Raw genomic sequence first — 24,440 nt, 5'->3', positions numbered from 1 at the left:
GCTGAAGGGCCTGTTTCTGTGCTGTATTTGTTTCCTTATATATGAAGTTTTGTGAAGTGGAAGCAGTTCAGGAAAGGGTTCCCAAACTGAAGATCTTGAGAGGGTGGGTGAACAGAGGAAATGCCCCATGGTTTACCAGAATGTTGCCAGGATCGAGAGTGTATTAGCTATAATGAGAGGTTGGACAAACTTGGGTTTGTTTTCTCTGCAGTGTCAAAGGTTGAGAGGATACTGGATAGAAGTATTCAACTTTTGAGAGGCACAGATAGGACGGACAGTCCCACATCGAGCCCCTTTCCCCATGGTGGAAACGTCAAAGACTGGAGGTCATAGCTTTATGAGGGGAGCACCGTTTAAAGGAAATATGCAGGGCAAATTGATTTTTGTTTAAACAGAGAGAGTGTTGGGTGCCTGGAAAGCACTGCCAAGGGTGGTGGTGGAAGCAGATACAATAGTGGCATATAAGAGGCTTTTAGATTGGCACGTGGAAATTAAGGGGATGGAGAGATATGGATCACATGCATGCTGAGGAGATTAATTTAACTTGGCATCATGTTTGGCATGGACATTGTGGGCCGAAGGACTGGTTCCTGTGCTGTTGTGTATAGAATCAAGAACCAGGGTCACGGTTTACAAGCAAGGGGTTGTCCATTGAAGACTGGGCAGAGGTAGAGGTGGAGGGAGTGTGAAAGGTTAAGGGTTGGAGATGATGTGGGGTCACTATCAGATCTCACTGCGTGGAGAGCAGGCTCCAGGGGCAGCTAACCAACCTACTTGTTCAGGGGAGTGGCAGTGGTCTGTGTGTGTCTTCCCACATCGAGACCTTCCTCCCCCCTATCCCCCCCCCCCTCCCCAACTCCACATCCCTCACCCTTTCCTTCCCCGTCTCCCATCCCAGGAGTGAGTTCCCAAATTCCTGGTTAACTGCTTAATTTAATGCCCCAGTCCCTGCACCCCCACCCCACTGCCCGATACACTCCTGTATCCACACGTGTCCACGCCACAGCCCAGCTCCAAACATGGTCAACACTGTCCAGCGGTGTAAAATGCGGGGCTCGGCGCCAGAATAGGTTGGGGGAACTGACAGATTGTGGAGTGGGTCCGACAGGGGTAGGAGCGGCGGGGAGGGGGCAGATTTGTCGCTGGGAGGAGGGGGGGGGGGGGGGGCAGGTATTTGCCGCGGGAAGGGGGGGGGGCAGGTATTTGCCGCGGGAAGGGGGGGGGGCAGGTGTTGGTGCAGGGACGGTGGGGAGATGGTGATGCGGGGCTGTGGTTACCGAGAGGGCGCCCCCTGGGGAACGGGCTCGGCGTCAGACAACTAACCCTCTCCCCGACCTGCGGGTCATATACCCCAGACCAGCCCGGGCCCGAGTGCCCCGGGTCCCGCACTGACTCTCTCCCTCCTGACCCTGGCACCCTCACCCACCCGCCGACTCCCCTCCGTCTCTCCCTCCCCGGCCCCTTAACCATTCATCCCTCCTCTCATCCTCCGTCCCTCCCTCCCTGTTGACTCTTTCACACTCACCCTCCCTCAGTCATCCCTCTCTCCCTCCACCTCCATTAGGTCTCCTCATACCTCTCCCCGCTTAATTCCGTACTCCTTAACCCTCCCTTCCTCCCACTGACACCCATCCGATGTCCCCAATCCCCTCCCCCTATGAGCCCCTTCACCCTCCCCCCTCTCTTCATCATTTCCTCTCTCCGCCCCTCTCTCATACCCTCCCTCCTCTCTGTTCCCCCTCCCACACCTCTCTCCCTCTCGCACCCTCCCATCCTACTCCCTCTTCCCTACTCTCTCATACTTCCTCCCTCCTTATCTCTCCTTCTCATTCCCTCCCTCCCTCCCTCCCACTTTCTCTCTCCCAATCCCTCTCACCCCCTCTCTCCTCATCCTCCTTTCATATCCTCTTCATCCCACCACCGTATCTACCCATCCACACACTCCCCCTCTCCACCACTTACTCTCTATCCTGTTTTTCTCTCCGCCGCACAGCCTGTAAACACTGCAGCCTGTAAACCCCCAACCCCCCGCCAGTGCCCCCCGCCAGTGCCCCCCCGCCAGTGCCCCCCGGCCAGTGCCCCCCGCCAGTGCCCCATGCACCACTGTCACCGCACCATCTCTCCGCAGTGACTGCCGGCAGCGCCCGGGAGGGGCAGCGCCTGGACCCGCTCACCTGCGGCGTGGGCCGGGCAGCGCGGTCAATCTCCTCTCCTCTCCTCTCCTCCTTCCTTCCTTCTTTCCCCCACTCTCTCGCTCTCTTTCCTCTTCTCTCTTGCCCTCTCTCGCCGGCTCTTTTCTCTCTCTGTCTTCCCCCTCTCCCCCTTGCCTCTCTGCTATTTATTTCTCTCTGCTCCACGTTCCTCACCGCCCACCCGGCCTTCATTGGCCCTCGCCACCAACCCCGGCCAATTGCAGGGACGTTAGCGACAAACTGCGGCCAATCCGCAGAGCGAAGCGCGGAAAAACAACCTGAAAGGGGCGTGGAGCGAGGATAGAGGGAATGAGAGAAATAGGAAAAGGAGCGAGAATGCAGAGAGAGAGAGAGGGGGGAGGGGGGATTGAGGGAGGGATGGGGAGATGGTTGGTGCAATAGAGAGAAGGAGGCAATGGAGAGATGTGTAGAACCATGGAGAGATACGGCAAAAAAAGCAGGCCCTTCAGTCCATCCAGTCTATGCTGACCATCAATCCCGCCATAATACTGTCCCTGACCACCACACGAGGGGCTTTTACAGCAGCCATTGGGTGTCACAGTGTCGCAGCGGGTAGAGCTGCTGCCACACAGCGCCAGAGACCCGGGTTCGATCCTGACCTCGGGTGCTGTCTGTGTGGAGTTTGCACGTTCTCCCTGTGGCCGCATACGTTTCATTAGTGATAGAAACAGGATTGGGCCATTCGGCCCATCAAGTCTACTCCGCCATTCAATCATAGCTGATCTATCTCTCCCTCCTAACCCCATTCTCCTGCCTTCTCCTCATAACCCCTGACACCCAGGTTTCCTCAGGGTGCTCCAGTATCTTCCCATATCCCATAGACGTGCGGGTTCGTAGATCAAATGGCCTCTGTAAATTGCCCCTAGTGTGTAGGGAGTGGATGAGAAAGTGGAATAATGTTGAACTGGTGTCTGAATTGGATGATCGATGGTTGGCATGGACTCGGTGGGCTGAAGGGCCTGTTTCAACGCTGCAAAGCGATGGCTGCTGGGGAACAAACAACAGAAATAACACTGGGGAAAAAACGAAGTTAATCCATAAGTATTTCTGCACAATTGCCCTCGACACTGACCTTTGACATGGAACCCTGGCACTGGCCCCTGGCACTGGTCCCTGGCACTGACACTTGTCGGTGATCCCTTGAAAGTTGAGTTCTGTCACTAACCTCAACACTGATCCTGACCCCTGGTGAAGGGTCAGAGAGTGGACAAATGCACAACCAGATTGCTGGATCTATGTTGGATTTGGCCGTGATCCCCGTGTGACCCGACACCCTCACTGGGACACAACACAGACAACACACCCACAGATCCAGCACCTGGTCATGCAAGGAGGGGACGCTGAAGCCCACCCTTCAGTTCATGAAACAGTGGCTTATCTGCAACCTCAGCCCTGTGACCACCAGCTTCAAGAACATCTGCTTCCCTGCAATCATCAGGCTCTTGAACATTGCACAACACCAACCTCAACTTTGGACTTCCTATGGTTGCACTAGGAACATTGATTTGCACTAGTATCCTGGTTATTCAATTATTAAATATTAATTCATTATATATTATCAGTGTGCATTGTGCTTACACGCCTGTTATGCTGCTGTGATTGAGAGTTGATACATATGACAATTACGCATTTGGCTCTTGCCGTCCCCTGGTGACCCCTGACATTGAGCCTCGACACCCCCTCATTCACCAACCCCTGCCTTAAAGATATCCAAACCACCCTCATTACCCTCCGAGGAAGAGACTCACAACTATCTGAGAGAAAATATATCACTGTATCTCTGCCATAACACAAAGTGCTGGAGGAACTCAGCGGGTCAGGCAGCATCTGTGGAGGGAACGGACTTTAGATTTTAAAGATACAGTGCGGAAACAGGCCCTTTGGCCCACCGAGTCTGTGCCGACCAGTGATCATCCCGTACACTAACACTATCCTACACACTAGGGACAATTTGTAATTTTACCAAAACCAATTAACCCACAAACCTGTATGTCTTTCGAGTGTGGGAGAAAACCGGAGCACACGGGAAAAATCCATGCGGTCACAGGAAGAACATATAAACTCGATAAAGACAGCACCCGTGGTCAGGATCGAACCCGGGTCTCTGGCATTGTAAGACAGGAACTCTACCGTTGCGCCACTGTGCCACCCTAAAACGTTCACGTTCACATTACATTCCACCTTCTGCAATACCATGTCTCTGTCATAAACGGGCATTTAAAAATGATTGCTTTTAAACAGCAAGCCCTAGTTCTCAATTCCCCAACAAGAGGAGAGATCCTCTCCATGTCTCCTCTGTCAGGCCACCCATCTTATACAGTTCAATTGTCCCCCTACTCTCTCAAACACCAATGGATACAAGCCGACTGCTCTAACATTGTCCTCAAACCAGCCACCTTGGCTCTCGCTTTGTGAACTGTCCCCATGAAGCCAAGGATCCTCTCTCAGCCACCTACTTGTACCACCCCTGGACAATGGCTCCACTAGCGAACATCAGCAATATGTTGCCTCAGGAGATCTTCTGTCCACGTATCCCAGCCTCCTCTCCCACTGCCCGAATCCCACACGGGCCCATGTCAAGGTTTCCGTCCTGGACCCTCTGTCTGGATCCATCATCTCATCCTGCATGGCCCAATGTTTTTCCAATGGTGACTCCGTCCTTTCTCTCTGGTCCCGTCCCTTCCCACTCATGTCTGTGACCCTTCAGCCACCCTCCGACACTTGGTCAGCTTACAATTGCCCGTTCCCAAAGGTTCCAGCTCGGCATGGATGTATTATCCCTTTACCCCCCCACATCCCACACCAGGAGGGGCTACGATCTCTCCGCTCATCCTTGAGCCGAGGCCCCACCAGCTCCCCCCTCCCCCCCCCCCTCTGGCTGAACTTGTTCAACAACTTCTTCAATTCCACCCCCCTCCTCCAGATTAAAGGTATTGCCATGGAAACCCACACCGGCCCAAGCCGCTCCCACCTCTCTGTGTGGAGGACAGTGTTTCAGTATTATGGTGTTATAATTACAGGGAAAGTGCAGGTAAAAAAAGTGCAAGGTCTGCTATGGGGTATTGGGAGATTGAGACTGTACCTTAGATACAGTCTCATGAGTCTGGATACAAGCTTTTGTACTTTCTGCCTGACAAGAGAAGGGAGAAGAGGGAATGACCAGGGCGGAAAAGATCCTTGCTTGTGTTGGCTTCTCTCCTGAAGCAGCGTGGTGTAGATGGAGGGGGAGAGTGGGGTGGAAGATTGCACTCATTCACTGCAGTTAACAAGCCTTCTTGACCTTTGGTCATCGACTGTCTGATCTCCATCTGATCTGACATTTCCTTCGTCCCCTACCCCTCTCCCTTCCCTGCACTGAAACATTCTTCTTGGCCTGTTGCAAAATCAATGGTTAGAAATGTTAAATTAAAAACAGAGAATGTTGAAATGTCAAGGACTAGAGGGCGCAGCTTTAAGGTGAGAGGGGCTAAGTTTAAAGTCAAGTCAAGTCACATTTATTTATATAGCACATTTAAAAAACAACTCTCGTTGGCCAAAGTGCTTTACATTTGTTATAAGAATAGTATAAACAAACAAACTACATACATATATACATATAGCCCTCGCTCAGTGGACGTCAGGAAAGGCTTGGGAGTATAGATAAGTTTTTAGTCTTGACTTAAATGAGTCGTTGGAGGGGGCAGTTCTGATGGGAAAGGGGATGCTGTTCCACAGTCTAGGAGCTGCAACCGCAAAGGCGCGGTCGCCCCTAAGCTTATCCCTAGACCGCGGGATATTCAGCAGCCCCAAGTCGGCCGATCTGAGGGATCTGGAGGTGGAGTGGTGGGTGAGAAGACTTTTAATGTAGGAGGGGCATTGAGGGCTTTGTAGACATAGAGGAGGGTCTGGGGCAGGAGATGTGTGGGTGTTTTCTTTTACACAGAGGGTGGTGGGTGCCTGGAACATGCTGTCAGGGGTGGTGGTGGAGGCAGATACCAGAGTGGGATTTAAGAGGCTTTGGGATAGGCACGTGGATGTGCAGGGAAAGGAGGGATATGGACCACGTGCAGGCAGAGATTAGTTGGCAACATGGCAGCACATTCAGTACCGAAGGGCCTGTTCCTGTACTGTTCCCCTGTACTATGAAAACACTCAGCAGGTCGGGCAGCGCCTGTGAAGGGAGGAGCAGAGTGGTTGTTCGGGGGTATATTTCAGATCCGCAGAGCCTGCTTTCCTGAGACTTGTCATGTGTTCCCTACTGTGACCTTGGGCCATCAGGAGGCAGAGACGAATCAAACCTCCAACAATCCGCACACTCTGTCCTCTGATCCCCCTACACTAGGCTCCACAACCGGTGTTATTGCAAACATCAACCTAAGATGCTGTACAAAGATTGCTCCAGACTTGGCAAGCAGAGTCTGACCTTTCTGCCATTTCCTCCCCCCCCCCCGAAGACAGTGGGCAAAGTTCACAGTCCCAGAATCAGTCCCTTCGGCCCATCACCATGCTGTCCACCTTTGCCCATTTACACCAACCCCATTTGCCAGCGTTAGGATCTGTGACTTTCCTACTGAAGCCAATGTCTAAATGCCTCATAAATATATCTAATTCCAAATATATCTATTCCAAATAAATATATCTATGGCAAGTTCCAGATCTCAACCACTCTCGGTCGACAAAGCTTTCTCTTCCGATCCCTGTTAAATCTTCACAGATTACATCAGTGCCGTGTTAAAACATAGAACAGTGCAGGAACAGGTCTGACTCTTCCTTAATGCCTGCACTGTGAGATGGGCGGCGAGGGAGCGCCGCGACGTGAGAGGGATGGGGTCGGTGAGGGAGCGCCGCGGTGTGGGTGGTAGGATGGCGAGGGAGCGCCGCGTCCCGGGAGAGGGGGGGGGGGGAGCGCCGCGGCAGGGAGGATGGCATTGCTGTTGGTACTATGTGCGCTGTTGTTTTCGAGCGCTGTGCTGACTCAGCAGTTGCAGATGAGAATGATTGCTGCCAGACCAGTGTTTGACTCAGCTGTGTAGACCTCGGGCCGCCGCTGATAGGTGAGAGCTCAAAAGGTCAAGCGGTAGGTGGCTCCATCAACAATTTCCAGGTATCCAGGCAATCAAGTCGGGCAGGGAGTGAGGAAAGTTCCTTCCGCTGTTTACACAGAGTCCACTGAATGTGCACAGGCCTTGTTATTGTCGATGACACACGCAAGGACAGTTAATCCCGACAACATACTTGGCCAGTTATTCATTACAATATACTAAACACACTGGCGAAGCGACTCTCGGAAATACACTCACAGGAATAGCTGGCCTTTGCAGCTGCTGTGAAGTTGCCTCTGGGAATATTATAGATCACAATTCCGTGTGTGTGTGTGTGAGTGTGTGCGCGTGTGTGTGTGTTGCTTTGCACCGAAGATAGACACAAAATGCTGGAGTAACTCGTCACCCATTCCTTCTCTCCAGAGATGCTGCCTGTCCCGCTGAGTGACTCCAGCTTTTTGTCTCTATCCCCCTCCATACCAAGTGTGTATAATTGTCATATTGTACTGACCACAGAACAATTACATTCATACTTGCAGCAGCTTAATAGGCCCATCTTCGTCATATAAAAATGAATACTTTAAGAATATTCGGTAATTAAATAACCGCACTAGTGGTGCAGCAAAGTCTTTAGTGCAGCCAAAGACTGTCCATAGAAGGTGAGTTTCGCGTTGTGCAGCGTTAAGAGTGCAGTGGCCCCTGTGTGTTTTTTTGTTAAAAGCAAAATAAACTTTATTTCGATTTTTTAAAATGTGCAAAACAAGAACTGTGCAAAAATTATTTTGACATTTCCAGAGTGTGTACACACGTTAATGAATGTGGTATTAGGTAGTGTTCATGTGTTTATCACTGCCATTTAGCAGCCCCTGTAAGCACAGCGTGAGACGAATGCAGCAGACTCATGGTGCAACATTATCCATTCCCGGAGTTGACGTCGGACACTAGGACTTAACGAGCCAAATGTTGATGAGTATTGAATTCCTTTTCTCCAAGTGTTTGTAACCAGGTCCGTTTCCAGCGCACCAATACAGGTTGTTCTGACCAATTATTATTCAAAGTTGCGGTGAAGTTGGTGTAAACAACCCAGCCTTTAACTCCCGGCACATCTCAAGCGTGTCTCTCTGCCTCGGACCCAGCTTACGTGCACCTATTCGAAGACTTGGCCCACTTCCCGAGCAGACAGTGCTGACTTGTCCTGTGAAAGGGATCCCTCATTCACCTGCTCGCTGTGAACCTGCCCCTCGGTCTCGCCTCTGTTCTCAGTACAATCCTTCATTCATCTCCACAACTCCCCCAGCTCCCAGTCACCTGTAGCAGCTCACAACAAATATGCATTTCGACAGCCCATCCCTTATCTCAGCACTCACACAGCCAACAGTTTCTGATTGTGTGCAGTCAGCCGCTGTGGGAAATTCAGCAGGAAATTTGCACAAAACAGGTTCCTATCAATCCTTTCTAAAGCAGGTTATCTATTTGAGTATAGGAGCAGGGAGGTTCTACTGCAGTTGTACAGGGTCTTGGTGAGACCACACCTGGAGTATTGCGTACAGTTTTGGTCTCCTAATCTGAGGAAAGACATTCTTGCCATAGAAGGTTCACCAGACTGATTCCTGGGATGTCAGGACTTTCATATGAAGAAAGGCTGGATAGACTCGGCTTGTACATGCTAGAATTTAGAAGATTGAGGGGGGATCTTATAGAAACTTACAAAATTCTTAGGGGGTTGGACAGGAAGATTGTTCCCAATGTTGGGGAAGTCCAGAACAAGGGGTCACAGTTTAAGGATAAGGGGGAAATCTTTTAGGACCGAGATCAGGAAAACATTTTTCACACAGAGAGTGGTGAATCTCTGGAATTCTCTGCCACAGAGGGTAGTTGAAGCCAGTTCATTGGCTATATTTAAGATGGAGTTAGATGTGGCCCTTGTGGCTAAAGGGATCAGGGGGTATGGAGAGAAGGCAGGTACAGGATACTGAGTTGGATGATCAGCCATGATCATATTGAATGGCGGTGCAGGCTCGAAGGGCCGAATGGCCTACTCCTGCACCTATTTTCTATGTTTCTATGTTTCTTCCTGCTGTGAACTGAGAAATAGACAATGGCCCAGGACGTATAGACAGGGACCCACCTCCTCATAACATCAATCTGACAGTGGAAACCAAACATCATTGTAACATCATCCAAAAAACAGCTTCTCCCGAACACATGGCTTTCCCTCAACGCCCCTCCTTACCGCCCCCTCCTCACCATGGTTCTCTTTCACCACCCCTCCTGCAGTGCGCCGTTCCCTCATTGCCCCTCTTCATTGCCGCTCCCTCCCGTGGCACGCTGCTTGCAATCTCACCTCTTGCCTCTCTTAATGACCTGGGACAGATCCATAAGTGTTAGGATCAGAATTAGGCCAATTGGTCCATCATCTACTCCACCATTCAATCCTGGCTGATCTGTCTCTCCCTCCTAACCCCATTCTCTTGCCTTCTCCCCACAACCCCTGGCACCCGTACTAATCAAGAATCTATCTCTCTGCCTTAAAAATATCCATTGACTTGGTCTCCATAGTCTTCTGTGGCATTGAATTCCACAGTTTCACCATCTTATCACCCCCTGGAGATTTCTCCACCTTTGTAGATTAGATATGTCCTACTAGCGAATTGTAGTGCTTGTTAGTGGTGACTCCGCCTAATATGTGTTTTATATTAACAAGAGCTTGCCTATGCCATTCAGTATGAGTAGCTGCTAGGAAATGTAATGTCCGGTAGTTCGATGCTGTAAGTAGATTTAATAAACTGGTGTTGTATTTTGATATTTGTTTGACTCGACTCATCACAACCGTAATACTTTCCAAGATACCCTATACCTCCTCCTTAATCTCACTGTCTTCCACATCCTTCTTCTTGGAGAATACAGATACAAAGCACTAATTTAATATTGCACCTACATCCTCTGATTCCAAGCACAAATTTGCTTATCTTTGAACAATCCTACCTTCTCCCTAATTACATTAATGTTCGTAATGTACATATACAAAAGTCCTGTAATCCCAGTTGCCAAAGACATTTCATAGTCCCATTTGGCCATCATAATTCCCTGCTAAAGTTCATTCCTGCTTATATTGCTCAAAGGCCCTGTCTGACTTCATCTTTGTTAACCTTTCATTAAATTCCTTTTTCTTTTTCTTTTTCACCAAATTTACAACCTCCTTGGTCATCCAAGGTTTGCTTACCTTGCCATCCTAGTCCATGCTCCTCACTGGAATACGCTGGCCCTAAACTCTGATCACCTGGTCTTTAAACAACTCCCACATGTCGTTGCCCAATTACAGCTGCTCCCAATGTACTCTCCTAATGGGCCTGTCCCACTCAGGTGATTTTTTAGCCAACTACAGGCGACTAGTTTGTCGCCACGTTTGCCGGTGGTCGCCGCCATTAGTCTCCTCAGTCGCACAAAAAGTCGCCGCTAAATTTTCAACATGTTGAATAATTTCGGGCGACAGTGGGTTTGACGCCAATGAGCGTAGCTTGACTTCTCCTGACGTAGGTCCTGTCGTAGGTTGTCACCAGGATGACGTAGGTTGTTGCCGGTTTTTCGGCGCCCTGCTACGACCATGACAGTCTCCGGCAGTTGCCTAAAAAATCGGTGTGGGACAGGCCCACAAGATCCTGCTTAATAATGGTAGTAATAATGATAATAATAATGATGACCCCATTTTAGTACTTTCCCCCAAGATCCAGACTTATCCTAATTCATAACTATCTTAAATCTTACGGAGTTGTGATCAGTATCCCCAAAATGCTCTCTCACTGAAACACCAGTCACCTGGGCCAGGCTTGTTTCTCAATACAAGGACAAATATGTTCCCTCCTCTGTATGGACTGTCCACATACTGTTTCAGGAAACCCTCTTATAGTCACAGCGCCATACAGAATGGAAACGGGCCCTTCGGCCCAATTAGCCTATACCGACCAACATGTCCCATTTACACAAGTCCCACTCTCCTGTGTATGGCCCAGATCGCCCTAATCTGGTCCTATCCATGTACCTGTCTATTTGTTTCTCAATCGTTGCAAGAGTGCCTGTCTCAACCACCTCCACTGGCAGCTTGTTCCATACACCCTTTGTGTGAATAAAATTATCCCTCAGGTTCTTATTAAATATTTCCCCCTTCACCTTAAGCCTATGTCCTCTGGCTCTCAATCCGTGGATACACCTAACCAATTCTTCCATTTGCCCTGGTAGTGGGAGGTGTCCTGGGAGGGGTAGGTTTTCCTTGGGGAGGGGACATTTTCCCTGGGAATGGGTGTTGTCATGAGAGCTCTAGGGGCTAGCGGAATCAAGGGATGTGGGGAGAAGGCAGGCATGGGTTACTGATTGTGGATGATCAGCCATGATCACAATGAATGGCGGTGCAGGCTCGAAGGGCCAAATGACCTTCTCCTGCACCTATTTTCTATGAGTGGGCATTTGCCCTGGGAATAAAGATTTGCCCCACGAGTAGAGATTTGCCCCAGCAGTAAGGATTTGCCCCAGATTCAGTGGCCCAGGCACTGTCTCTATCGCGGTAACACTGTACTGCGCACTCTCTTTATTTTCTCTCTTGCATCACCTGTTGCCCTCATGGGATCAGCCTGGAGAACATGCAAAACAATGTTGTTCATAGGATCTCAGTACATGTAACAATAACAAACCAATAGCATGAAGGAGTCCCAAGGTCTTTTCTCCACCTACAACGCCCAGGCCTGGCGCCTGAGGAATATTCTCAACTTTCCCGGGTGAGTGCATCTCCAACTATGCTCAGGAAGGTTGAGAATATCCAGGACATTTAGCCACTTCATCGGCACCGAGTCCACACCCAACAACCTGCTCACTCCACCCCCAGTACACTGATGCCACATAGTGCATCATCTACACCCTGCACTCTGATTACTCACACACGCAGCTCCGACGTCCCAAAACCCACAAGATCGCTGGCCAAGGCGGACCAGGCAGGGGAGTACCACCACTGGCAGGATCTCCTCCAACCTGCACAACTACAGAGCAGTCCTGAACTACCATCTACCTCATTAGAGACACTTGGACTCTCTTTCATCGGACTTTACTGGGCTTTATCTTGCACTGAACGTTATTCACATTATTGCCTTTATCATGCATCTGTGCACCGTGGATGGGGTGACGATGTTATCATGTATATTCCTTCTACTGACTGGTTAGCACATACTGGTTCAGCAGCTGTTTACTGTAACTTGGTACACGTAATAATAAACTGAAGAAACTAAACTGAAACTAATCTAAACTGAACCACTTTGAAGTAATCTGAACCAAACCACACTAAACACTCTCTCCTTGTCAATCTCTGTTTATCTGTCTGCCTTTCTCTCTCTCTGTCACTCTCTATCTGTCTCTCTCTCTGTTATGCTGTCTTTCTCTCTCCGTCTGTCTCTCTCTCTCTCTCTCTCTCTCTCTCTCTCTCTCTCTCTCTCTCTCTCTCTCTCTCTCTCTCTCTCTCTCTCTCTCTCTCTCTCTCTCTCTCTCTCTCTCTCTCTCTCTCTCTCTCTCTATCTCTCTCTCTCTCTCTCTCTCTCTCTCTCTCTCTCTCTCTCTCTCTCTCTCTCTCTCTCTCTCTCTCTCTCTCTCTCCCTGTCATTTTCTGTCTGTCTCTTTTTCTGTCTCTGCAACTCTCTCTCTCTCTCTCTCTCTGTGTGTCTCCCTCTGTTTCTGTCCCTCTCTCTATGTCATATTCTGTCTCTCTCCCTCTCTCCTTCTCTATCTGTCCCTCAGTCTCATTCTACCTCGCTCTCTGTCTTTCTCCCTCTGTCTCCCTCTTTCTCTCTCTGTCTCTCTCTCTCTGTCACTGTCTCTCTGTGTCTTACTCAGTCTCTATGTTTCTCTCACTCTCTTTCTCTGTTTCTGTCTCGCCCCCTGTCTCGTTCTGTCTCTTCCTCTCTCTCTCTGTCTTTCTGTCTCCCTCTCTGTCCCTGTCTGTCGCACCCACCCCCAGCCTCCATTACTCCCTACACTCGTGCCAATTTAAAACACCCGCTTAATCCACAACCTGCAGGTCTTTGGGATGTGGGAGTCCGAAGCACCCGGGGAAAACCATGCAGTCACAGCGAGAAATACAAATTCAGGAAGATGCTGTTGGAGACTTTGCTGTTTCCTGCTCTCTCTGGCAGTGTATTTTAGTAACACCACCCTCCGGTTGAAGGTTCCCACAGAAACTTTCTGAATCTCTTCCCCCTCACTCTAAATATACCATCTCTAGTGTTTTCTACTTCTGAAATGGGGAAGTTTAGTTAAGTTTGGTTTAGAGATACAGTGGGTAAAGAGTCCCTTCGGCCCACCGAGTCTGCATCAACCACGATCCCCGTACATTACTACTATCCTATACTAGGGCCAATTTTTTAACAATTTTTACAATTATACCAAGCCAATTAACCTACAAACCTGTGTGTCTTTGGCGTGTGGGAGGAAACTAAAGTTCTCAGATCATTGGGAGAACATACAAACTCCATACAGACAGCACTCGTAATCAGCATCGAACCCAGGTCTCTAGGCGCTGTAAGCAGTGTGCCCCTGTCCCACTACCTGAACGGAAACCTCTGGAGACTTTGCGCCCCACCCAAGGTTTCCGTGCGGTTCCCAGAGGTTGCAGGTGGTTGCCAGAGGTTGCAGGTAGTGGAAGTAGGTAGGGAGACTGACAAAAACCTCCGGGAACCTCACGGAAACCTTGGGTGGGGCGCAAAGTCTCCAGAGGTTTCCGTTCAGGTTTCCTAAGTGGGACAGGGGCATTAGGCACCAACTCTACCACTGCGCCAAGTGCTTCCTGCCTTCTATCCATCAATACCCCAGATGATTTATGTAAAAACAAGGAACTGCAGAAGCTGGTTAATACGCAAAAGGACACAAAGTGCCGGAGTAACCGAGCAGGTCAGGCAGCATCTCTGGAGAACATGGACAGGTGACGTTTCGGGTCAGGTCTCTTCTTCAGACTGATTGTAAGGGTGGAGGGGTGGGGGAGAAGAAAGCTGGAAAAAGGCTTGAATGAACGTACCTCATTCATGTTGGGAGAGGCTTCAGTAAGGAAGTCGAATGGCAGAGTAAGGTAGGGTTAGATCTTTTACTTTGCTCCGCATTCTCAGTGGGTTTAGAGAAGGTCCTCGTGTTGGGTGTGGGATATCAGGGAGACCTCCAGTGTCCATGGCCACCACACCTGTGGACCTGTGTCCAGCTGGAGCCCCCGACCGACCGCAACGAATGGCTGGAGCCGAGGACGGACTCGGAGCATCCGTGATGCCAAGAGCATCATGAAACATAGAACGTCATGGCACAGGAACAGGCCCTTCGGCCCACAATATCTGTACCTAACATGATGCCAAGTTATGTCATAAGTGATAGGAGCAGAATTGGGCTATTCGGTCCATCAAGTCTACTCCGTCATTCAATCATGGCTGATCTATCTCTCCCCCCTCACCCCATTCTCTGCCTTCTCCCCATAACCGCTGACAAGATAAACTAATCTCTGTCTGCAGCGATCCATATCTGTCCAATTAATGTTTCAATGGTTCTTTATTATCACATGTACCAAGGTACCATGAGATTATATATTTTTTGCCACACGTATATACAATCCCCAATTAAGTACCAAATGCATAGAAACAGCCCACTGAGTCCGTATGGAGGAATCGCCAGGTTTTGGCACCATTTTTAAAGTTCCATAAAGGCCCATTGTAGCGATCACCTGCGCCGGGATCATCCAGCAAACCGTTGTCCCTCTCCTCACCCAACCACCTTCAGCCTTCGTGGTCTGGGGGCACCTCTTGCAGCCCACCTTGAGGAGGCGGAAGAAGAGACCCCCCCCCCCACCCCAATTCTTCTTGCCGGCCCTTTGTCCAGCATCTGCCACCATCACTATTCCCTGTATATCCACGTACCTATTTAAAACCCTCTTCAATGTCACTATTGCAAGGGTTCCCAACCTGGGGTAAATTTACCCCCAGGGGGTCAATTTGTTAATTCTGGATTTTTTACATATTTTTCTCTCATTGACTGAATGTGTTTGGTTCTGGTATCTGTTCATCATTTGTTGTTCATAAATAGGTGAAATAACATTGTTATGTGCTATTAAAGTTGCCAGGGGTAAACGGGATGATAAAGGCACCACCATCTCTAGACACCCAGCATTCTGTGTAATAAACTTTCCCTGTACATCTCCCTTCAATTTTGCCCCTCTCACCATAAACATTAGCCTCCAGTCTTTGGCATTTTCACCTTGGGGAGAAAGTATTCTGTCTACCCCATCTGTGCCTCTCATAATGTTACATACTTCTATCATGTCTCCCCTCAACCTCCGACAGTCCAAAGAAAACAATCAAAGTTTGTCCAACCTCTCCTTATTGTTCATACCCTCTAATCCAGGTATCATTCGGGCAAACCTTTTCTGCACCACGTTTTATGAGGAGGTCACACTGAAGGCGCAGGAGGCAGGGTGTCGGGAGGTCACCAGGAAAGGTAGAAAGGGAATCAGGACTCCCTTGTGGTCGTTCTCTGCAGTAACAGTAGCTCATTTTGGAAGGGTTCCAAGCTGAAATGTCGCCTGACTCTTCCCTCCACAGATGCTGCCTAACCCCCTCAGTTCCTCCAGTACTTTGTGTTTTGCTCAAGATTCCAGCATCTGCAGTTCCTTCGTTTCTCATTTGGATCGGGCATCACAGTGGTGCTGCGGTAGAGGTGCTACCTAACAGTGCCAAAGACCTGGGTTTGATCCTGACTACGGGTGCTGTCTGTACGGAGTTTGTATGTTCTCCCCGTGATTGTGTGGGTTTTCTCCGGGTGCTCCGGTTTCCTTCCACACTCCAAAGACGTACAGGTTTGCAGTTTAATTGTCTTGTAAAAATTGTAAATTGTCCCCAATGTGTAGGATCGTGCCAGTGTAGGGAGTGAGCGCCGGTTGATGCTGACTCGGTGGGCTGGAGGGCCTGTTTCCACACTGTATCGCTAAAGTCTAAAGGAGAGGCGAGCTGAGGCAGTTGTTGTCGCTCTGATGCCCAGCAGAGGGCGATGGAGTGTCAACAAGCTGCAGTGTTGGAGTTTTGGTGGTTAGCAACACAGATGCTTGTGTTTGACACAGTGGACCAAAGATCTTAGAGCGGAGCAAGATGGTCCACCCAATGGACTGACATGTAGTACGCAACGGAGCATAACATCTGCCATTTCAGTAACCCCGACCCGACTTCAGTTATGCCTCTCGCAGTGTAATCAGCGTTGCGAGGGAACAGTTTGCGTGTTTTTATATGTTTTAAATGTTTATAAAATGTTTATTTTTAAATGGCTCATGTCGTGTTTGAATTGATTTTTGCATTAAACTTGCACTGTAATTCATCTAATCCCATTGTTCACAACTGCTTGTATGCACCCATTAAGGTAATTATATTTATATTTATAATATATATAAACACATATATATTTGTTATATATATATGTGTTATACACACATATATAAATGTGATACAGGGCGGGCAGGTCGAGGGGGAGGTTCCTGACAGAGCGCAGCCCAAGGAGCCGACCTCAGCGGTGGAACAGGCGGAGGATGGAGGCTGGCCGGCGGGTGGAGACCACGACGGCTGAGAAGGTGGATGAAGCTGCAGCAGGGAGAGTCTCCCAACCGTGGTGGGGTCCGTGCCCTGGACCCGGCTCTGTCTCTGTCCGTGCACCAGTCTCCCCTCGGTAAACACTGTCACCCACAGGCAGCACCCGCGGAGGGATACACCCCGCAATAAAGTCTGTGGCTCCACGATTGGCCTGTTCATCCGGCTCAAGACCCACAGACAGGTCCCACCAGGAGGACAACATAGACATAGAAACATGGAAATTAGGTGCAGGAGTAGGCCATTCGGCCCTTCGAGCCTGCACCGCCATTCAATATGATCATGGCTGATCATCCAACTCAGTATGCCGTACCTGCCATCTCTCCATACCCTCTGATCCCCTTAGCCACAAGGGCCACATCTAACTCCCTCTTAAATATAGCCAATGAACTGGCCTCGACTACCCTCTGTGGCAGAGAGTTCCAGAGATTACCCACTCTCTGTGTGAAAAAAGTTATTCTCATCTCGGTTTTAAAGGATTTCCCCCTTATCCTTAAGCTGTGACCCCTTGTCCTGGACTTCCCCAACATCGGGAGCAATCTTCCTGCATCTAGCCTGTCCAACCCCTTAAGAATTTTGTAAGTTTCTATAAGATCCCCTCTCAATCTCCTAAATTCTAGAGAGTATAAACCAAGTCTATCCAGTCTTTCTTCATAAGACAGTCCTGACATCCCAGGAATCAGTCTGGTGAACCTTCTCTGCACTCCCTCTATGGCAATAATGTCCTTCCTCAGAGTTGGAGACCAAAACTGTACGCAATACTCCAGGTGTGGTCTCACCAAGACCCTGTACAACTGCAGTAGAACCTCCCTGCTCCTGTACTCAAATCCTTTTGCTATGAAAGCTAACATACCATTCGCTTTCTTTGCTGCCTGCTGCACCTGCATGCCCACTTTCAATGACTGGTGTACCATGACACCCAGGTCTCGCTGCATCTCCCCTTTTCCTAGTCGGCCACCATTTAGATAATAGTCTGCTTTCCTGTTTTTGCCACCAAAATGGATAACCTCACATTTATCCACATTATACTGCATCCGCAAAACATTTGCCCACTCACCCAGCCTATCCAAGTCACCTTGCACTCTCCTAGCATCCTCCTCACAGCTAACACTGCCCCCCAGCTTAGTGTCATCCGCAAACTTGGAGATATTGCCTTCAATTCCCTCATCCAGATCATTAATATATATTGTAAATAGCTGGGGTCCCAGCACTGAGCCTTGCGGTACCCCACTAGTCACTGCCTGCCATTGTGAAAAGGACCCGTTTACTCCTACTCTTTGCTTCCTGTTTGCCAGCCAGTTCTCTATCCACATCAATACTGAACCCCCAATGCCGTGTGCTTTAAGTTTGTATACTAATCTCACGGTGAACCACGGTGAACCACACTGGACTTCGAGTGGTGGCCACCGATGAAATTGATCATAAAACTTGACTTGCCCTTAATGTTGGTCGCCATATGTTCACAGAATCAGATTGAACGCTGTTTATTTAAATAAAATAAATTATTACAAATACATAAATATAGGTCATGTGTAACAAAAATATGTAGCTCTTTGCCTGTGCTCTCAGCTATGTCCCTCCCGGAGACATGCTGAGGGCGGGCTGGTGCAGGGAGGGTTGTGTCATCAGTACTTGTTCTGCAGGAGGGTGAAGTCTCGGATGATCTTGTTCAGGTAGATCTCCAGGTCGCGGAAGATGATGTAGCCTTGCACGTTGCTGAGCCAGTCACTCTCACAGCTCGGGGTCCGGAGCGAGTGGGAGATGTCAGGGGCATCCAGCACGGTGGAGTTCAGGGCCTGGATCTGTACGGAGAGAGAGGGAGAGCAGAGGCTTGAGACAAGAGGCATGGGCGAAGACACAAGGAACTGCAGGTGTCATTACAGCGCCAAAGACCCGGGTTCAATCCTGACCACGGCTGTCTGTTTGGAGTTTGTACGTTCTCCCTGTGACATGCGTGGGTTTTCTCCAGGTGCTCTAGATTCCTCCCACACTCCAAAGACGGCATGTTTGTAGGTTAATTGGCTTGGCAAAATTGTCCCGTGTGTCTCTAGGATAATGTTAGTGTGTGGGGGTCGGTAGTGGGTGTGGGCTCAGAGGGCCGAAGGCCCTGTTTCCACCCTGTATTTTTAAACTAAACTAACTATGTCGGAATTGGGAGTAAAACATTAAAGTGCTGAAGGAACTCAGTGGGTCGGGCAGCATCTGTGGAGGGAATGGTCAGGCAGCAATGGAGGTTTATAACATCATGAGGGGCATAGATATTATGCATGGTCACAGGCTTTACCCCTGGGTAGCAATGTCTTAAACTAGAGGGCATGGGATTAAGATGAGAGGGGAAAGATTTAAAGGGGATCTGAGGGGAACATTTTCGCACAGAGGGTGATGGGTACATGGAACGAGCTGCCAGAGGAAGTGGTAGAGATGGGTACAATAACCAGAGAGTCAAGAGTGTTTAATTGTCATCTGTACTGACAATGGAATGATATAATTCTTATTTGCAGCAGCTTATTGGGCCTGTAAGTGCAATCTACAGATAATATATAATAAACAAAAAAGGTCCAATGAATTAATAACCACAGTACTAGTGCAAAAGTCCTTAGTGGAACAAAAAAAAAGTCTGAAGTGGGGACCTGACTAGAAACGTCACCTATCCATGTTCGGCAGAGATGCTGCTGCCTGACCCACTGAGGTACTCCAACACTTTGTATCATTTTTTGTAAATCAGCATCTGCAGTTCCTCGTACCCTAGATGAGGTTTGTGTGGTGTAATGTCAATGTAGTGGGCAACATTTATAAGTCATGTGGATGGATAGATGGATAGGCAAGGTTTAGATGGACGGGGCAGCATAGTGGCACAGCGATAGATCTGCTGCCTCACAGCAACAGACACCTAGGTTCGATCCTGACTACGGGTGCTGTCTACGCGGACTTTGTACGTTCTCCTTATGACCAGGACCACATTATAGATACATATTAGATAAGCACCTCCTTATGACCGGGGCCACATTCTCCAGAACCAGGGGCCACAGTCTTAGAATAAAGGGGAGGTCATTTAAGACTGAGGTGAAAAAATACTTTTTCACCCAGAGAATTGTGAATTTATGGAATTCCCTGCCACAGAGGGCAGTGGAGGCCAAGTCACTGGATGGATTTAAGAGAGAGCTAGATCGAGCTCTAGGGGCTAGTGGAGTCAAGGGATATGGGAGAAGAGGCACGGGTTATTGATAGGGGACGATCAGCCATGATCACAATGAATGGCGGTGCTGGCTCGAAGGGCCGAATGGCCTCCTCCTGTACCTATTTTCTATGTTTCTGTGTATCTATGTTTCTATGACTACGCGGGTTTTCTCCAGGTGCAGGTTTTGGAGGTTAATTGGTTTCTGTAAATTGTCCCTAGTGTGTTGCATATAGAACTGGTGCACGGTGATTGATGGTCGGGGTGGACTCAGTGAGCTGAAGGGCCTATTTCCATGCTGTAGCTCTAAGCTAAGTTAAACTAAGGATATGGGCCATATTCAGGCAAAAGGGGCTATTTTAGACAGGCGCCTTTGTTGGCATGGATGATGTGGGCCGAGGGGCATGTATCAGCAACGTACGACTTTATGCAGCACTTCCTACCTGTCCTCTGAGCTGGGAGATCAGGTCCCGGAGGTCCAGTGACATGGCTTCCATGGAGTGCACCAGAGTGGACACTGAGGGTTGGCTGAGCTCGTGGAACCTCTTGATTTCCACGTGGACCCAGAAGGCCTGGAGGTCCTTGCAGTCCAGCTTCAGGCGCTCTTCATCCTGGAGAGAGGGAGGGAGAGAGAGAGAGAAGGTTAGGTGGTATCATGCCCAAGTAGCGATGGGAGGCTGGGAGAGGGTGCGGTGGCGGAGTGGAAGTGCCGTACCTGCATGTCCACCCAGTAGGTGTAGCTCATCCGGCTGCTCGGGAGGCTGCTCAGTAACAGTGTGTGGTCCTCGAACGATGGCATCCCGATCCGCACCTCCTTCTACGGAGAGAACGGTATTTGTCACACGTACCGAGCAGCAGTGATATCATTTTTGTATACAGTTCAGTATAATTATCACTATGCATAAGCATTTAGATACATATTAGATATGGTACAGCACAAGTGTACAGCAGTAGTACACAAGGCAGTATACATCGTCGCCAGTTTGGAATTCTACTTGACTAGTTCATTCGAATTAATCTGATAACTCCAGGCTGGCGAACCTCACGCCAGTGTCAGGGAGACCAGTGGAGAGCATTCCCTGGGATAAACTTCACTCGTAATTGGGAAGAGAATGGGAAATTAAAGACTAAAGAGGCTTGACTTGGACGGCTGGACCTGTCTTCCCAACATGGTAGATGTTTTTGAGGACACATGCAATCAAATGGGACTAGCCCAGTATACCAGTTGGATTGGCATGGACAAGGTGGGCTAAAGGGCCTGTTTCCATGCTCTATAGTTGTACGACTCTGTTGGGATTCCTCACGGCTTGGTTTTGCAACAGCACTGCCCAACACAGCAAGACATTGCAGAGTTGTGGATGTAGCCCAGTTCATCACACAGACCAGCCTCCCTGCCATCGACTCCATCTACACTACGCTGCCTCATGAAAGCAGCATAATCCTGACCACAGACATCCCAATTATTCCCTCCTCCCGTCTTGTCAGGCAGAAGAAGATACAAAAGCTTGAAAGCACATCGCACCAGATGCAGACCACTTTCACATGATCTCCCGATCTACCTCGTTACCTCCCTTGCACTTTAAAAAAAAAATCTGCACTTTACTTGAAGCTTAGTTCAGTTTAGAGATATAATGGGGAAACAGGCCCTTCAGCTCAACGAGTCCGTGCCGACCAGCGATCCCCACACATCAACACTATTCTACACACACTAAATATAATTTACAATGTTATGAAGCCAATTAAGCTACAAACCTGTACATCTTTGGAGTGTGGGAGGAAACTGGGGCGAGAATGTATAAACTCTGTACAGACAAGCAGCCGTAATCAGGATCTAATCCGGGTCCCTGGTGCTGTCCCACAGCTGTGTTACTGTACTGCCTCTGTAGTGTAATTGCAGTAACACCATATTCTGCACTCTGTTCATTTCCTCTCCTGCACTACCTGATGTTCCCATGTACAGTATGATCTGCCTGGATAACACCCAAAACAAAGCCATGCACTGTATCTGCGTACACATGACAATAATAAACCTGTGCTTACGTATTGGGTGATCAGTGCCTGCACATCCCGCAGGATTTTCCGGGAGAGGGCGGCGCTCTTGAGGAATGCAGCCTGCATGCTGCGGGGAGCCGAGGGAGCTGCGGTGCTCAGCGTGACGAGGGAGAGGATGAGGATGATGGAGGCAACGTTCATGGTGTATCCTGGTGAGAGAGAGAGAGGCAGAGTTAGCATCAGGTTGTCCGATGCCCGCTCACTGCACACGCACTGCACACGCACTGCACACGCACTGCACACGTACTGCACACGCACTGCACACGGGATGATGCCTGTCAATGGCTGGGACATGGCACCGGGTCGCCCCAACCTGAACCCACGACTGCCCGAGGGAGGGGCGGTGCCTGGGGCTCAGACCAAGGGGCAAGAGGCGGAGGGGGCTGGGGAGGGGGGAATTCCTGGACCACCGTGGGCAAAGCTGCCGGAGGCAGGGTGAGAAGAAGGTGAAAGGGCTGGCGATGGAGCAGAGCAGGAGTGTGGGGTGTGCAGGAGGGGTGGGGCAGTAGTGCGAAAGAGGGTGGTAGGTATTGTGTGGGAAGTGGATGGGCTACAGAGAGAGAGAAATGTGGGGATCGGAGGGGTCAAAGATTGGGTGAGGTCTGAGGTTGGAGGGGTCAGAGGTTGGATCAGGTCAGTTGGGTGAGGTCAGAGGTTGGGCGAGGTCAGATGGGGGAGGTCAGAGGTTGGGCGAGGTCAGAGGGGTCAGATCCCACAGTCACTGAGGGGTGTGGAGCAGGTTGAACGAGATGGAAGCGAGGTTGTGGGTCGTGGAGGATTCCGGGAGGCAGAGTCTACCACGGACACGGGCCATGGGTGTGGGAGTAGAGGGAACTCTCCCCGCAAGTGGTGACCTCATCCCAGTGACGTCCCATGTCACTGACCCGAGCTGGTTTATAGACCCACCGACTAGTGCAGTGTCTCCCCCGGTGTGGTCAAAGTTCACCACACCCCAATGGTGAACAAACTCAGCGGTGGGGGAAGTCAAATGGGGAAGGTCGGAAGGGGGAGGTGGAGAACACCAACCAGGCAGGGTCGACGCCACTGGGGGAAAGATCCTCTGACCACCCGCTGGCTGGGGAAAGTGGCTGTGGTGCGAGAGAGGTGAAGCAACCCTTCCCTCACTCCTGAAATCCCACACCATTCCCATTGCTCCCGGATTCCCAAACCGTCACCACTTGGGATACCGTTCCCCTGGGTGAGGAAGATTACCCTCGAGACCCCCTGATGGAATCGCAGCCCACTCACCGGTTTGGCCTGGCTTTGCTGGAGTCTGGATCTGCTGGGTGCCCGGCTGGTGGCTGTTGTAGTCTGTGAGTGTGGGCCGTGCGAGAGGCAGCTTCTTATCACCCTGTGCTCCTCAGTGGTGTGAAGGACTCAGCCGCCCTGCTCCCCTTTTGTAGTGGCACAACCTCCCACTCCACAGAGAATATTAAAATTTCTGAATTGCGCAAGACCTTCAGTTTCAGGTTTTTCTCGCACTTTTTGGTTTAGCGCGGTTTTCAGATCTGAGGAAACCCCATGAGACGATGTGAAAGCAACTGGCTGTTGCCCTGCTTGAAGACCACATTCCCTTTCTCAGCTGCACGGGAACCCCAGGCTTTCCCCCCAACACCCTCCTCCCTCAACTGCCACTGGATACCCACTCACGGTTCTCACCCACTGAGAGGGCCAAAGCTGACATGTCTCACCCCTCCTGCACCCCCAACACTCCCCCCCCCCCCGGGCATTCCCACCGTCCTCCCCCCACCCTCATTCTGTACATAGAAAGATGAACAGAACAGCACAGGAACAGGCCCTTCGGCCCACAATATCCGTGCCAAACATAATGCCAAATTAAACTAAACTCCTCTGCCTGCCATTCGGAGGGATATGGATTACGTGCAGGCAGAGGAGATTCGTTTAATTTGGCATTATGTTTGGCACGGACATTGTGGGCCGAAGGGCCTGTTCCTGTGCTGTCCTGCATATCCATGTACCTGTCTAACAACCCCTTAAACACCACTATCGTATCTGCCACCACCACCACCCCTGGCAGCACATTCCAGGCACCCACCACTCTGTGTAAAACAATTGCCCGCTCATCTCCTTTAAACGTTGCCCCTCTCAGATTGAAGCTACTGTCTGCCCTTCAGTCTTTAACCAGTCTGGGGTAAAGGTTCCGAGTGTCTAGCCTATCTGGGCCTCTCAACTTTAAATCCTTCCATCAGTTTCCAATGCTCCAGAGAAAACCAACCCATGTTAGTCCACATCTACCTGTTGCTAATACCCTCTAATCCCGGCAGCATTCCAGTAAAACTCCTCTGTACCCTCCCCAAAGCCCCCACATCCTTCTTGT

At 49.9% G+C, this 24,440-nt stretch overlaps 1 protein-coding gene across 1 annotated transcript in view; it reads right to left on the bottom strand.

Moving 5' to 3' along the window:
* Window positions 1-2,300, bottom strand: part of slc43a2 (solute carrier family 43 member 2) — a 35,973-nt gene extending 33,673 nt beyond the window's left edge. Inside the window, exon 1 of the mRNA XM_033046376.1 lies at window positions 2,175-2,300. The gene's annotated coding sequence lies outside the window, so the exon portion shown is untranslated. The remainder of the gene's footprint in view (window positions 1-2,174) is intronic.
* Window positions 2,301-24,440: the final 22,140 nt, after the last annotated feature.

This window comes from Amblyraja radiata, chromosome 28, assembly GCF_010909765.2.
Source record: "Amblyraja radiata isolate CabotCenter1 chromosome 28, sAmbRad1.1.pri, whole genome shotgun sequence".
Classification (NCBI taxonomy): Eukaryota; Metazoa; Chordata; class Chondrichthyes; order Rajiformes; family Rajidae; genus Amblyraja; species Amblyraja radiata.
The sequence above is the reverse complement of the archived record's forward strand: the minus strand, read 5'-3'. Positions and strand labels throughout refer to the sequence as shown.